Genomic DNA, 18068 nt, shown 5'->3' with positions numbered 1-18068 from the left:
CATTCAGAGTGGCTCAGCAGCAGCGAAAGCTGCACAGGCCTTTGCAACCCAGGTCTCAGTCCTTCTTAGAGCCAGCCACACACCCGGGGATATTTTTTGAGGGTTATGGCAGAAGCGATCCCCTAGGGGGCAGTGTGTGCATAGGTTTCAGCCTAGAAAGAGCAAATTTTATGGCCCCTGAGGTAATTGAAAGGCAAAGGGAGGTTTGGGGGTGTACGAAACAAAATGCACTATATGAAGTTGTTCTTTAGGTGGAGTAGAATAAAGGCAGCCTGAAAGAATTGCACAGTAGAGGAAAACCCAGTGACACAGCAGAAAACTGGGGGGATGGTCATTTTAAAGGCTCCAACCACCAGATTGCTTAGGGCTCAACACAAGAATTATTTGACATGCTCCTCAACACTTGCTGAAGGGTTTTAAATATTTTTATTTATTACCTTTTACATTTCATGTTTCTGAAAATCCATGAAGAATTGTGTTTCATTTTCTTGTCTATTCTAGGTGGCAGTTAAAATTCAATTAAAGTTAACCAGTTTTAATTGGGTAATAATAGCTGATACGGTATTATTGAGTGCTTCTAATGTTTGGTTTTGCTTACATTACTTTAGTTAATGTTCCCACGTCTCCATGAAGTGATAACTACTATTATTCCTATTTTTATAGATGGGGAAACTGTGGCATAGGGAGTTTACACAACTTGCCCAAGATCCTAAGCATAAGTGCTTGAGAGCCGAACCCATTGTTTTAATTATTTCACTATTTTCCCTTCTCTAACTTTTACATGTTTGCATATCACTTGGGATCTTGTTAAATTGTGGATTCTGAGCCAGACATGCTGGCACAGGCCTGTAATCCCAGTACTTGGGAGGCTGAGCCAGGAGGATTGCAGGTTTGTGACCAGCCTCAGCAACTTAGTGAGGCTCTCAACAACAGCGAGGCCCTGTTTCCAAATAAAATAGGGCTGGGGGTGTAGCTCAGAGGTCAAATGCCCCTGGGTTCAATCCCCAGTACCAAAAACTAAAAAATAAAACCAAACAATAAACAATGTGGATTCTGATTTAGCCAGTTTCGGTGGGGCTGAGAGTCTGTACTTTTGACAAGCTGCAGGTGTAATACCAAGGCTGCCAATCCCTGGACCACATTTTGAATAGCAAGAAACTAAAGAGAAGTGTGAATTGGGGAGAGGGTGAGAGAATATACAGAGATGCATGCTGCAGAGATCCTACCTAGCAGGGAAGGTTAAGTACTCCAGCAGCATTTTCAAGAAAGAATGTGTGTGTCACAGCCTCAGAGGCACCAAACTCAGAACACTAAACAGATCGTGAGGGATTTACTTCTAGGGTAGGATAAGGCACCCCGAAACTTTGGGAGCGATGGATAGGATGAGCCAGGCCCCGTTGCTGACTACAAAGTGCTTGCAAGCTGGTGGGGGAGGCTAGTATGCACACAAATAACCCTGGCACAGGCACAGCTTTTACCAGGAGCCGTCCAAGAGGACAGTGGGAACAGAAAGGAGGGAGGAGGTGAGAGATGTAAGCATCTGAGTCATGTCTGCGATTGGAAAGTGACACGTCTAACTGAGAACGCTCAAGGAAAGAGCGTTGCCCTGGGACTTGAGAAAAGAGGTGAGGTTTGAAATAAGCCAGGAAAGACAGATGGGGTTGTGACTGTGCATAGAGAAGGTTGCCTCAGAAAGAAAACCTAGTGTACACCAAAGTTAGGGAATATGGGAGTGAACAGCGTCCTACTGTCTTGTCTGCACACAGGATGGATGTTATATTGGACGCCATGCTCAAAGCAATGATTCTCAGGCAGAGAAACTATATACCTTTAAATCTTAATTTTAATTAGATGATATTTACATGCAGCCAACTTTGAGAACCATAACTCTAGAGCAGTGATTCTCAAATTGTGCTCTCTGGACCAACAACACCTGGAACTTGTAGAAAATGCGAATTCTTGGGCCCCATCCCAGACTTACTGAGTCAGAATCTCTGGGGATGGGGCCCAGAATTTTAACAAAACCTCTGGAGACTCTGACACAAGTCATAGTTTGAGAACCGATGTTCCGGACCTTTGGTGCTCCAAGTGGGGTCCACCGGAATCTCAGACCTCACCTCTCAGCTGTTGATTGGATCAGACCTGCAGTTCCATACAATCCCGGGGGGATGGATGTGTATGCTGAAGCTTGGAAAGCATGGAATATTTCAGGGTGAAAAAAATTAAACTTGTTCAGATGGTAATGAGGAGCAGTGGAAGGCAACAGAGCACTAGCCTGACTGATTAGAAGGAACAATTTGCTAACTGAATGTCAGATAGGGTGAATAAAAGAGATCATGCACAATATACTTTATTTTGTTCTATAGGACTATTATAGAAAGAAGTCCCACAGAAAATCCACCGGCCCAGAACTTCCTGTCCCTGCTCTGCTTTCTTTCCCTAGGCTCCAGCTCCAGAGCAGCGCACTGTGCTTGGGTGCCAGCCTGCACCACTGCTCAGAGCTCTTCTAGTGATGGAATCCTGCCAGCCATCGATCCAACAGTGGGAGCTATCTCAGCAGTGCAACTGCATGCAGGCCCCAGTTCCAGTTTGTATAATATTTCTGATAATAAGAGAGCCTAAATGAAGCATCCTTTAAAAGGTCTTCACTGTTAATTTGGCGCAGGGAAAAAAGCCAGCACATTATACTAGGGTTTCCAGTCATTCCGCCTGTGCTGTAGACTCTTTGAAGATAGGTCCATAATGAAATTGCTCAAAATGGAATTCATTACCTGACTTGAGATTTATTGCCTTGTAACTAGAAATACAAGGCTCCCTACATCTACCCTGCTCCTGGAGGTGGCTGTGGGGATGCTTCATGCCTCCTTTTCCAGTTGGGTAAGGGAAACCAGGGCGGAGGGAACGCCAGGTGAGCGCAGGGGTCAGGGATGCTAAGAATGCAGGGAACTATGTGGTTTCATTAGGACAGGTGCTTCAGAACCCCAGGACTCTGTTGCTAGGTTCTGTTTCCCCGGCTCACCACGGGGACCACAGGCCAGGCACCGTCCCACTAGCATAATTGGAAAGACTCTAAGGGGCCCCGAAGTGCTGAAGTGCTGTAAATTAGCAGCGTTCAGTGCTGATGAACATTAAAGGGAGTGCGTAGTTAATTCCTCCACACATGCTGATCGCAGAGTCTTCCCACTGGGGGTTTTGGCTGGGAGCATTAAAGGGCCATTTGTTCTGCCTGACTTCTCCACCAGGGCAAGAGCCTCAAGGTGAGGTAAGAGGCTTGGCTTCTTGGCATTTTATTTTAATCTGTATTTACCATCATCATATATATTTTAACAAACCTCGGGTGCGTGGCATGCCATTGAGAGCTGCACAAAATAGATAAGAGAGTCAGAGCACTGGTCCCCTTGGCAGACTGCAGCAGCGACATTTGAAGAGCGTCTCCAGGATACCCTGCCTCGCGCTCTAGTTAAAGCTGCCGCCTGGCCTGGCATGCCCTACCATCTGCCAGACGCATCCCTGGTTTTCACTTCTTTCTCACTGTCTGGAGCAACCTGCCCAGGATTGGTGGGAGGAAAGTGAAGTCATGTCTATCAGTGACCTCTTGGAACTACCGTGACCACTGCTCACTCTGTGTTCTCGGTTGGCTCCCCCTTTCTTCCTCAAACACTCTCCCTATGGCATGAGATGTAAAATATATGGCTGATGGTGACTCTCCATGAGATAATAATCTTAAATAGATGATACTTACATGGATAATAGGATAAAGTAAAACAGGATGGGAAAATTGATAATTGCAAATTAGGAGAAAATGAAATTAGCAAACCAAACAAAAGCCAAATTTAGGGGGGTAATAAGCATGATGTGTTAGAATTGTTAAGAGTGAGACATTTTCCTATGTAGATCTTTAATCCCCGAGGTAAAAACTCAACCAACTTCTCGATGTGCTGTGGAAGTGTGTCTGGAATGGAGCACACTATTCGTTTGTTTAAAGATTTCACCTTTTCAAAGCCAAAGGTGCTATTATTGCAGATATTTTTCTCCATCGTTTTGGGAACTAACAGAGGAGAAAACATCCTCAGAGGTTATGATATCACCCTGGACAATCGCAGGACAAGCCACCAGCCTGAATTCTTGTTATTATTTTAATTTGTATGTAAACCTTGTCAGATAGCCAGACATACTTTCAAAAAATGCAAACTAATAGCCATCATCATCTGATGTTCCTGAGACAAATATGACAATGACAATGTGCTGTTAAAGGCCATGTTTTGCACTATCAAAATAATGAGACTGTGGCCCGGGCTGCCTGATAATTTCAGCTATCTTTTCGTCAATTTGGATTGTCACTGGGGTTGCGCTCTAACAGCTCTGACATCAGCTGTTTATATAGCTAGAGAAAGGCACATTTCCCCTTTTGTGGGGAATGCAAAGTGGCACAACTTTCTTTGTGTCCCATGACTTTCTGATCTTACACAGGTTAAACTTCTAAAACACCAGCTTCCAAGGGTGACTGGGGTGATGGGAACTAGCCCACAGAGTACATTGTCCTTGGCATCAAGGCAAAAACACCAGGCAAGTCTTTCTTAACACTAGATACTCCTGACAGTGGATTCTGGGAGTGCCCAGGGAGGGGTATTCTAAGACATGGTACATCTTCTGGAAAAGCCATTTGGCTTGCTACCTCCTCTTTGGTTTGAGATTTCTTAGAGAGTGGATGGATACGTTGAGAGTCTCTATTGAGTTTTCAATACTTTCACACTGAAGTCCCAAAATATAGGTCATTAGTTCCCCATTTACTCTCTCTTCACTACAGTTAGAAATATGATGTTCCCAAGTGGCACATTTATTTTGTAGAATTACTGATCAGAAGACCTAAAATTGCTGATTTTTGTTATTGTTTTTATATCATTTTAAATTATATCAAAGAATAGAAAAAAGGACTCCTATCTAAAATTATCATGATTTTATTATTATTACTGCTGGAGTATTTTTAAATTGCAGAAATTGACTTAAAAATGCATGGGGGAAAGGGCGGCGAGGCTTTAACAGACTCTGAAAAGTGAAAATATAAGCACACCTTTGCCAGATGACTGTAGTTGCTAAAATGTTCTCCTCCTCCTCCTCCTCCTCCTCCTCCTCCTCCTCCTCCTCCTCCTCCTCTTTTCCTTCTCCTTCTCCTTCTCCTTCTCCTTCTTCTTCTTTTTTGGTGGTACTGGGGTTCCTGGAAACCCTTCTACCTCCGGGCTATGCTCCCAGACCTATTTTTATATTTTTATTTGGAAACAGGGTCTCTTAAGCCAGCAAGGCTGGCTTAGAACCAGCACGATCCTCCTGGCTCCGCCTCCCAAGCACGGGGATTACAAGCATGCGCCACCATGCCCAGCCACATTGCTTCTTTTTTAATTATTTAAGTAAAGAGTTCTTTCTCACTCTGCAAATTCAAACACTTACATAAACTTATCAAGCAAAACTTGAATGTTGTCCTTCATTCTCCTGACCTTTCCCCTCCTCCATTCTTTCTAGACTCTCACATCCATTCCAAAAAAGAGAGATGCCCTTTTTCAGTTCTTTCCCTATGATTTCATGACATACATGCATTTATGTAATACTTTTAATAAACATACATGGGATCATACCGTAATACTGTTCTACAACTCGCTTTTACTATAATATTGTTCTGAAAATCACTTTAAAGTTTTTTCCTGCATCTTTATATCTACCTATTTTAATTTGTATTAATATATATATATATATATATATATATATATATATATATATATTGTCTCCCCTCATATATTCTCCCCCCCTCTTTCTCCTGGGGCTGGAACCAAGGGCTTTGTGCATGTTAGGCAAGCCCTCTACCACTGAGCTACACCCACACCCCTCATTGTCTTTAACAGATGCCCACAGACATGCCTGTAATCCCAGTACTTGGGAGACTAAGACAAGAGGATCGCAAGTTCCAGACCAACCTCAGTAATTCTGTGAGCTCCTCAGCAATTTAGCAAGACTGTTTAAAAAAAAAAAAAGTTGGGCATGGTGACACATGCTTGTAATCCCAGCATTTGGGAGGCTGAGACAGGAGGATCACATTTCGTGGACAGCCTCAGCTATTTAGAGAGGCCCTCTACAACTCAGTGAGACCCTGTTTCAAATTAAAGAATAAAAAATACAACTGGGCATGTAGCTTGTAGGTAGTATGACCCTGGATTCCACCCCCAGTACTGCAATAAATAAATAAATAAATAAATAGGACTTGAGGTGTAGCTTGGAAGTAGAATGCTCCTGGGTTCAATTCTCAGCACCCAAACTAACAACAACAACAACAACAACAAAAGACAAATCATAGAATCCTAGTGTATTTACATATTATTCTATTGCCATGACTTATATATTTTTTTCCTATTTCAAAGAAGTTAGAACATTCTGGAGCCCATGTGCAAATGTATCTTTCGGCTGCACTTCCAGAATCAAATTGCCTTACAATGTTAATGGTGGCAGACACTTGCTCTCCATGAGGCTCCCCAGGCACAAGGCTGTATCCCCACTGGTTTTGCAGGTTCACAGAAAGGGCGCTCTTCCAAGTAGGGAGGAGGTTCTTCTATAGATAGTAGGCTCGATGATTTGGGACCAAGCAGGCTTGAGTCTACATTCTACATAGTTCTGACACCTAGCTCTCCGGGCAAGTTACTGAACCTCACTAAGCTCCAGTTTCCTTGCCCATAAAATAAGGATAATATTACTGATCCTTGGAGGTTGTTGGGAGGATAAACATGATAACATCTTAAAAGAACTTGGCGCATACTAGGTACCTGATAAACCCTAGTTATTATTAATGAGTCCAGACATGACCTGAATTCTACAACTTGAGAGAAGGAATACAGTAATCAACAGTTTCTAGACTAAAAGTGATGTCTTCTTGAGAAATGTTCAGATGAACATATGCGTGTGTATATGCATGTATATATGCATATATATGTATGTATCCACACATAGGTTATTGTGTATATTTTTCCGTATATTTATAAAGAAATTGCATTTTTCTGGTTTTGAATTTTTTTCAGTGTTTCTATTTCTTTATTAAAACATTGAAAAGCCACTAATTGTATTTGCTTCACAAACCTTTGATACATTTACAATCTCTGTTCAAGAAGTACACAGCAGGCCGGAGCAGCTGGAGCGGCCAGAGCCGCAGCGCGGATTGGGGGAGCCGCGGAGCGGAGCGGCCTGAGCAGCCGGAGCAGCCAGAGCCGCGGCGCGGAACGGCCAGAGTGGCCAGAGTGGCCAGACCCGCGGTACAGAGCAGCTGGAGTCGCGGTTCTGAGCAGCTGAGCAGAGCGGCCAGAGCAGCCGAGCAGAGCGGCTAGAACAGCCGGAGCAGTCAGAGCTGCAGCGCGGATTGGCTGGAGCGGCGGCGCGGAGTGGCCGGAGCCGCGGAGTGGAGCGGCCGGAGCAGCCGGAGCAGAGTGGCCAGAACAGCTGAGCAGAGCGGCCAGAGCAGCCGGAGCGGAGCGGCCAGAACAGCCGGAGCAGCCAGAGCCGCGTCGCGGAACGGCCGGAGCGGCCGGAGTGGCCAGACCCACGGTGCAGAGCAGCCAGAGCCACGGTGCAGAGCGGCCGGAGCAGCCGGAGCGGCCAGAGCTGTGGTGCGGAGCAGCCAGAGCCGTGGCGGAGCGGCGCGGCCTACATCTCCCCTAGCAACACCAGGCTCCAGAGAGGAGGGAGACTCAAAACAGAGATCAAATCCAGAGAGGAGGTACTCTGGCCTCGCGGTCTAGGATGCAGAAGCAGCTTCTTACTGCTGGAGGCAGCGGCGAGTTCACCGGACGGCCCTAGACCAACCCACTCAACCAGCCACCAGGCGCCTGAGAGAAGGGGTGGATAGCGAGCCGAGGTGAGCAGGTGCTGAACAGCCGGGCGGCAGTCAGCAGTTTTGTTTGTGCAGGGAACATCTAAAGCTCCCAAGGGCTGGGCGCAGCACAACTGGCAAGGACTCAGAGCAGAGTTCAAAACCAGAGAAGAAATACGCCGCATCACGGCCGAGGGTGTGGCAGTGGTGCCATATTGCCAGTGGCAGCAGCAGCGAATCCACCGAGTTCACTACAGCTCCATCAGCGCACTCAACAACCGTGAGTGAAATTGCGGGCCCTAGGGGAGAAATCCCAGTACTGGACTCCCAGGGACTTGCGCAGATAGTCTCCCTGGGTCGGAGATTTTAGCAGTGCAGCCCAGTGGGGGAGTGGCAGTGGCAGAGATATCATACCATAGTCACAACTCCCCACTGGAGAACGCCCAACTTGGCACCCTCCACGGTCTAAGCAGCCTTGATTGACTCCCTGGGTCTGAGACTTTGTGATACAACACAGTAAAGGAGTAGTGGTGACTGAGATACCATAGACTAGAGATCCAGAGCATCTTAAGTGAACTCGTAGTGACTCAGGGAAGAACCCAGAGAAGGCACAAACTTCCAAAATCATGGGAAAGAGAAATAACAATGGAGCAGTGAATGCCAACAACACCACAACATCAGAATCTGATAACACAGAAACCCAAAGATCTCTAGAAGATCAAATTAGGAAAATAACTTTAGAAATAATAGAGGACTTTCGAAAAGAATTTAGAGAGAGTCAAAAAGAGATAAAGGATGCAATTAATGAAGTAAAGGCCTCAATTCAAAGTATAAACAACAGATTAGACCACATGGAGAATAGAATCTCGCTTCTTGAAGATGATCATTCTAAAAATGAACGCATAGTTTCTAATTTAGGAAAAAAAACCCGACAGCAGGAATCTGACATTGAAGAATATGGGCCCATTTCAAGAGAGCTAACCTAAGAATAATTGGAATAGAGGAGGGAAAAGAAGGTGAAACCAAAGGGATCAACAATCTCTTCAAGGAAGTAATAGCAGAAAATTTTCCAAACATAGAGCAAGAGGTCGATACACAGGTCCAGGAAACTTATAGAGAACTCCCTTTAGACAGGATCAGAGAAGAGGATCCCCACGCCACATAATTGTCAAAATGACTAATGTGGAAGCCAAGGAGAGAATCTTAAAGGCAACAAAAACAAAAGGCCATGTGACATACAGAGGCAAACCAATTAGAATCACTCCAGACTTCCCAAACCAAGTTATGAAAGCCAGAAGGGCTTGGAGTAACATATTCCAAACTCTGAAAGAAAACAACTTCCAGCCAAAAATTTCCTACCCAGCAAAACTATCCATCAAATTAGATGGGGAAATAAGAAGCTTCCATGACAAACAGCAACTGAAGGAATTTATGTCTTCAAAACCAGCGCTAGAGAAAATACTCAAGGAGATTAACTGCAAAGAGGAAATGGGTAATTCACGCCAGAACCAAAGAAACAAGAATTCCCATCCAGCAGACAACTAAGCAAAGAAGAATAAACAGTATCTCAAACAGAAATAAGATCTTAACATGTTGGGAATTAAAAATTATCTCTCTATAATCACACTGAATGTAAACGGCCTCAACTCCCCAATAAAAAGACATAAAGTGGCAAAATGGATTAAAAACCAGAATCCATCCATCTGCTGCTTACAAGAAACACACCTCACAAGTAAAGATAGGAACAAACTCAAGGTAAAGGGCTGGAGCAAGGTAATCCATGCTAATGGTACTCGAAGACAAGCAGGAGTAGCAACTATGATATCAGACAAGTTAGACTTCAAACCCAAACTTATTAGAAGAGACAAAGAAGGTCACATTTTACTGGTAAAAGGAATAGTCCAGCAAGAGGAAATAACAATAATCAACATCTATGCCCCAAACATAGGGGCAGCTACTTTCATAAATCAAACTCTTTGTGACATGAAGCCACACATAAATCCCAACACAATAATACTGGGAGACTTCAACACACCACTCACAATACTAGACCGATCTTCCAGACAAAGGGTCAGTAAAGATGTCTCAGAACTAAAGAACACCATTAACCAAATGGACCTTTTGGACACATATAGAATATTTCATCCAACTACAGCAGAGTTTACATTTTTCTCAGCTGCTCATGGAACCTTCTCCAAAATAGATCACATCCTGGGACACAAAATGAGCACTAGCAAATTTAAAAAATGTTACATACTTCCCTGTGTCATTTCAGACCATAATGGAATGAAACTAGAAATCAACTATAAGAAGACCCAGAGAAACAACATAAACATGTGGAGACTGAACACCACACTTCTGAATGAAGAATGGGTCATAGAAGATGTAAGAGGTGAAATCAAGAAATTTCTAGAAACAAATGAAAATAAAGAAACAACATATCAAAACCTCTGGGACACTTTGAAGGCAGTATTAAGAGGAAAATTTATAGCACTGAGTGCTCACATAAGAAAAACAGAAAATCTTCAAATAAATAGCCTTATGACACACCTCAAAGCCCTTGAAAAGCAGGAACAATTGAACCCCAAAGCCAGCAGAAGACGGGAAATTATTAAAATTAGAGCAGAAATTAACGAAATAGAGAATAAAAAAACAATACAGAAAATCAACAAAACCAAAAGCTGGTTTCTTGAAAAAATTAACAAGATTGATAAACCACTAGCCAACCTAACTAAAAAAAAGAGAGAATCAACCCAAATTATGAAGATAAGGGATGAAAAAGGAGACATTACTACTGACAGCATAGAAATCCAGAGGATTATCAGAAACTACTTTGAAAAACTATACTCCAACAAAATGGAAAATCTGGAGGAAATCAACAACTTCCTAGATAAATACAACCTTCCTAAACTGAGTCAAGAAGATATAGAACACTTAAACCAACCAATAACAATCAAAGAGATTGAAATAGCAATAAAGAGCTTACCATCAAAGAAAAGCCCAGGACCAGATGGTTTCCCAAGTGAATTCTATAAAACCTTTATAGGAGAACTAATCCCAATACTACTCAAACTATTTCGGGAAATAGAAAAAACCGGGACTCTCCCAAATACATTCTATGAAGCCAACATTACACTAATACCCAAACCGAATAAAGACAGTTCAAGGAAGGAAAACTACAGGCCTATATCTCTGATGAACTTGGATGCAAAACTATTAAACAAAATACTAGCAACACGCATTCAAAACCACATCAAGAAAATCATTCACCATGACCAGGTAGGGTTCATCCCAGGGATGCAAGGCTGGTTCAATATACGAAAATCAATTCATGTAATTCATCATATAAACAGAATCAAAGACAAAAACCACATGATCATCTCAATAGATGCTGAAAAAGCATTTGATAAAATTCAACATCCATTTATGATAAAAACACTGCAGAGAATTGGAATAGAAGGAACATATCTCAACATTATTAAGGCAATCTACAATAAGCCCACTGCCAACATCATATTAAATGGGGAAAAACTTCAAGAATTTCCCCTAAAAACTGGAACGAGACAAGGATGTCCACTATCACCACTTCTCTTCAATATAGTACTAGAGACTCTAGCCAGAGCAATAAGGCAAGAAAAGGAAATCAAAGGAGTACAAATAGGAAAAGAAGAACTTAAGCTCTCACTATTTGCAGATGACATGATACTATATTTAGAAAACCCAACAAACTCAACCAAAAGGCTTATAGAACTGATCAACAAATTCAGCAAGGTATCTGGATACAAAATCAATCTTAAAAAATCAGAAGCTTTCCTGTACACCAACCATGAATCCACTGAAAAAGAAATTCAGAAAACACTTCCACTCAGGATCTCCCACAAAAAAATAAAATACCTAGGAATAAACTTGACCAAGGATGTAAAAGATCTCTACAAAGAAAATTATAAAACACTGAAAAAAGAAATCGAAGAAGATCTTAGAAGATGGAAAGACCTTCCATGTTCATGGATTGGCAGAATTAATATCATTAAAATGGCCATCCTCCCAAAAGTGATCTACAGATTTAATGCAATGCCCATTAAACTACCAAGATCATTCCTCACAGACATAGAAAAATCAGTCCTTAAATTTATCTGGAATAACAAAAAGCCCAGAATAGCCAAGGTAGTTCTCAGCAACAAAAACCACGCAGGAGGAATCACAATACCTGACTTTAAACTATACTACAAAGCCATTGTAATAAAAACAGCATGGTACTGGCAAAAGAACAGATATATAGACCAATGGAGCAGAATAGAAGACCCAGAAACAAGTCCACACACTTTCAGCCAATTGATTTTTGACAAAGGGGCCAAAAACATACACTGGAAAAAAGATAGCCTCTTCAACAAATGGTGTTGGCAAAACTGGTTAACCATATGCAGAAAATTGGATGTTAATCCCACTTTTTCACCCTGTACAAAAGTCAACTCACGATGGATCAAAGACTTGGAAATTAAACCAGAGACCTTGAAGCTCCTTGAAGAGGGCATAGGTCCAACACTACAACACATAGGCACAGACAAACATTTCCTCAATAAGACCCCAAAGGCACAACAAATTAAAAGGAGAATCAATACATGGGATTGCATGAAACTGAAGAGCTTCTGTTCAGCAAAGGAAACTATCAAGAACCTCAATCGAGAGCCAACAGAATGGGAGAAGATTTTTGCCACCTACACCACCGATAGAGGACTAATATCTAGAATATACAGAGAACTCAAGAAACTCAACACTAAGAAAACAAAGCATCCAATAACAAAATGGGCAAATGAACTAAATAGACACTTCACAAAAGAAGAAATTCAAATGGCCAATAAATGCATGAAAAAATGCTCAACATCACTGGCAATCAGAGAGATGCAAATCAAAACTACCCTGAGATTTCACCTAACTCCAACTAGAATGGCCATCATTCAAAACACAAACAACAACAGATGCTGGCGAGGATGTGGAGAAGTGGGAACTCTAAGACATTGTTGGTGGGATTGCAAATTAGTGCAACCACTTTGGAAAACAGTATGGAGAATCCTCAGAAGAATGGGAACAAATCTTCCATTTGATCCAGCAATACCACTGTTGGGTATCTACCCAAAAGAAAAGAAACCAAACTACCAAACTAATGCATGTGTATCTATGTTCATAGCTGCACAATTCACCATAGCCAAACTATGGAACCAGCCAAGATGTCCATCAACAGATGAATGGATTACAAAACTGTGGGATATGTACACAATGGAATTTTACTCAGCCATCAAAAAAAACTCAATTACATCATTTTCAGGGAAATGGATGGAACTGGAGGACATTATGCTAAGTGAGATTAGTCAGGCACAAAAAATAAGAAATCAGATGCTTTCCCTAATATGTGAGAGTTAGGGAGAAATGGGTCATAGGAGGAACTCTTGGAAGAGGATCAGTTTCTTTTAACTCTGTTTACATTGTCTTTGGATATACAATATTTTTTTTTATTTTTTAGGGAGTTTATTTACTCTTTTGTTGCCTGTGCCATTGAAATCATATCCAAGAAATCACTTCCAATTTCAATGTTGTGAGGTTTTATGACCCAGATTTTCTTCTAAAAGCTTATAGTATTAAGATTTATATTTAGGTCTTTTATCTATTTTGAGTTAATATTTGTATATGTGTTAGGTAAGGGTCCAAGTTTATTCTTTTTCATTTATTATTATTTTTCAACAATATTTATTTAAAAGACTAGTATTTCCTCCACCAAAAGTTCATGGAAACCTTGTCAAAAATAACTTGACAATGTATGGAAGAATTTATCTCTAGGCTTTTATTTAGCTCCAATGGTTTATATATCTGCCTTTAGAACAGTACTACACTGTTTCAATTATTGTATCTTTATATGGTTTGAAATCAGAAAATATACATCTTCTAGCTTTGTTCTTCTTTGAGACTGTTTTGGGTATCTAGAGTCCATATTCCATATCAGGATAGATTTTTTCTGAAAAATAAATAAATAAATGTATGATAGTTTCACCTAAAAAAAAAAAAAGAAAAAAATATTCTCTGGTAAGAAAGAAAGCAAAAAGAAATATTGAAATGTTATCTTTAAGTCATCAAAAGTTTGGTACCAGACAAATGAAACTGTTATGTGAGATTATCAATGTTAATATTGTATAAATTGCTATAATACTAGATGTCAACCAGTAAGCCAAGCGTGGGAAGGAGGGATGGGGAGGGAATGGGGTGGGGATCGTGGTAGGGGCTAACTGGGCGAGATGTGCATGTATGTCTACAAAAGTATTTTCTTTATACCACTATGATGTATGAATACATTGCACCAATAAAAAATAAATTAAAAAAAAACAAACAAAAAATAATAATAAATAGGGCTGGGGGTGTAGCCTGGAGGTAGAATGCCCCTGGGTTAAACCCCAAAAAACACAAAAATAATAAAGAGTAAAGAGTGAAAAAAAATATATTAGCTAATGCTATTGAAAAAGACATTTTGACATTTTTCTATTGGAAAGTGAAAAAATGGACCCAGTTTTTCTGAATAAATGTAATGTGATGTTGAAAAAAAAAAAAAGAAGTACACAGCAGAGATGGCATTCCTAGCTTACTTCTGAATACATTTTATGATGCAGAGGTTCATACAAATAATTTGTTTTATTAGCTATATTTCCCAGGTTAATATTGAGTTGAACTGGCATTCCTTGAACACACACTGATGTGAATGTCCAATCTAGTTTATCACGTCATCCTCTGTCTTTTTCTGGGCTTCCTGTCATAGCCTCTGAGGCCAGGTTTGTGTATATGGCTGGCACTTCCTCATTGTCTTGGCTTTGTATATGGTGTGGTTGCTAGCACCAACTGACCTTCTTACACTCGAGGTCCAAGACCACTTTTATTTTTAATTTGGTTCAATACCTTTTGACTGTTGTAGCAAAACTGACCACTCAAACTTAAAATATTTGTCATTTCAGCCCAAGTAATAGCTAAGGCAGGGCTGTTCATTTATTGTTGAGAAATCATCTGGGACTTACTAATGAGGGATAGCTCCCAAGTCTTTAAGGCCAGTATCATCCCTGTTGCATTATGTTGTTTTTACCTATTTCCTTCTTCCTCTCAGCTGCTGACTGACATCTACAAAAGAGAAGGAGAGGCAGATAGAAAGGGATGCTTATGGCAAGCTTCTTTATTTATAAAAAGGGAGGAGGGGCTTTTGTGATTTTAATAAAAAAGATATAGAAACAGTGCTGAAATTCAAAACAAACAAAATGCTGCTTAGGCAGACCTATTGTAGAGGTGCTAGGAAGCTCTGCTAAATGTTTAGTGTGGAGAGAAGATAATATTGTAGTGAAAACATAGTCTCTAGCCTCATTTCATCTTACTATTTAACAGGTATATGACCCTGGGAATGCTAGGTGACCTCTGTCTGCATACTTCATTCATCTCAGCAATGAATACAAGGTTTATTACAATAGCTACTTAATAAAGTCAATGAAAGGATTGCATTTCAAAAATAGAAAGTACTTTGGGCCTCACTCAAAGTATGCGTTATATACAAGGTGGCTATTGGTATTGGTATTTAAGAACCTCAGGTCTAGAACAGGTTGCCCAATTCAAATCCTGGAGCTGCCCCTTATTCCCTGCATGATCTTGAGAAGGCTACTTAACCCTTTTGAATGTGCTTTCTCCTGTTAGATAGAAATGGTATGGATCTCATTCTGATATGAATTGACCATGGGTTCCTATACTCTTTCTACTTTCTGGATTCTTACAGAATTTGGTTTTAGAATATACCACGGTAACAGAGAACTATTGGGAGATTTGTTATTAAAACATCAGGATTTTATTGACAAGGCGACATGTGACTGAGAGCAGTTGTTTTGGAAGCAGCAGGTGGACCTAATTTTATGGTAGTTTTACCTAAAAGGTCAGCCTCTGCCTTGCAACCAGAGGATGGCATGATAGGAAGCTTCTAGTGTTTTGTACTGTACGTCAATACTAACACATGTTCTATTTCTGCTCTATGAATGCTCATTTAGAAGGCTTAGCTTTCCACTGTGTATGCACACAAAGCAATTGTGCCTGTCTATAAACACACACACACACACACACACACACACACACACACACACACACACGCTTAGTGGTTGCCTGGAACATGGCCACCCCAAATCCCATAATTCTGAAAGCTGACTTTGTTGCTTAGGGACTCTGATTTTGCAGGTTAGTTCCACTGTTTAAATAAGTCCTTGCTGCTGCTTCTAAGTCTTGTTCCATAATTTCATTTGGCTGAGGCAGGAGACAAGTACCTCATTTTAATTAGAATTTCAAGCCAACTGCATTATATTGTTATGTGTTATTCTGAAGGAACATACCACATCAAGGACAGCTGCTGATGGAGCGAAACATCCTGTGTACTCTGCCTAAGAAATAAAAACCCTTGCATTCGCATCATAAGCTTTCCCACTGCACTCTACTAACATATCCCGTGGAACAAAAAGATGTGTCCTGGAGCGCTCCAAGACAGTAAATGTGTTCAACAAGATGCCAGGTAATAATACCAGTGCCCATGAAAATGTGATACCACCCTGTCATTAGCGTGCACATGGCAGGTCCCATCCCGCTCCTGACCTCCCCTGGCTTGCAGTAAATCGCTGCCCCCCTGGACGGATCCAGTTTCTGCTTGTTGCCCTGAGGAAGGTCCTAGCTTGTGCTGAAGAAAAGCGGAGGCTCTGCTGCTTTAGACCTGCAATTAAGTTCCTGCTGCTCTCCAAACCAATGAGTCTTTCCAAGTAGTAATCTAATTTATTTTTCCCATTTTCTAAGTAATGCCAGGGTAAGCGTGTTCATCATTTTAGACTCACTGATTCTAATTTCTAATTCAGACTTGTTTGTTCAATAGAAGGTAAACAACCCCGGAGCTATCACCCACCCCCATTTATTTGGAAAGAGAGAGTTTCAGTGGGAGAAGATAAATAGCATGTCAAACATGGTTTGGAGGGGCTGCAACTGAGTAATTTCTGGTTTCCTACGTCTGTCTCCAGCTGTTGTGGCCCAGTGTGACTCTGGCAGCTGTGTGCTGGCTTGGCTAGGGCTCTGTTTAGTCAAATCAGATCAATACTTCTAAGCATTTGTTTGATATAATAATCTCAGATTGGCCCAGGAATCCTCAAATTGAATCACATGCATGGAAATGACCAGTTTCCAGTTATCTGTGCATGTAAGATCAACTGGTTGATACCTGTAATCCTAAGATCCCTTAGAAAATAAAAGGAATGCCACATTTAGAGGATTTCTGGAGTCAAATAGCCCTGGGGATGAATCAATTCAATTCCGCTAACATTTATTGGGTGCTACTACATACAAGGAAATGTAGGATATATAAAGATCAGCAAGGCATAGCCCCAATTCTCAAATATAATTTAATACTAGGTTATAAAAACATCAGTAGTTAATTAATTGTTATTTAGACTTGGCCTTGTTCCAAAAGGATTTAAGATGTAAGAATACTCGCAAAAATACATATCATTGTTCAAAATGTAATAAAATAGGATTATGGGAGAAATATTTGGGGGAAATTAAGAGTGGGGAAGTTTAAACAATGCTGTTAGAAAGAAGTTTAGAAAATATAGATCATGAGGAATAAATGAGCGACCATAAATTTGTCTTGGAACTTCTTAATGGCTTCACAAATCCAGAAATAAGATTGATTTATTCTATGATGGTTAATGATCATACTCAGGAAAATGAAGAGTCATCCCAGTCATGAAAACAACACAAATCTTTCTCATCTAAAAGAACTTCTATTTGTTCTAGTCAGTGTCTACTACATACAGTACTTATAAGGATTTTCTTAGCTGGTAACAAGGACTGTTAATTTCTTATGTAACAGCCATTCCTTGTTCCTTTCCTCCTTGCCACAAACACCCCCTCCACCACCAGATGTACATGTACTGGGAGCTAAAAAAGTTAATGCTAGTTACTGGCTCTTATAAAATTCTTTCAACATATGACCTAATCATTACCAAAGTAAAGAATGCTCTAGAAGAAGATACTATAGATGAGCAAATAAGGCAACCTAACTGAGGGGGATGGGAGGAGGTAAAGATGAAAATTCCCTAATGTACATGATGTACATTCACAGACATATCAAAGTCAATCACTAAGCCAAACATGAGAAGGAGGGAGGGGGAGGAAATAGGAATTG

This window comes from Muscardinus avellanarius (assembly GCF_963383645.1).
Source record: "Muscardinus avellanarius genome assembly, chromosome: 2".
Taxonomy (NCBI): Eukaryota; Metazoa; Chordata; class Mammalia; order Rodentia; family Gliridae; genus Muscardinus; species Muscardinus avellanarius.
This window is presented reverse-complemented; position numbering follows the sequence as displayed.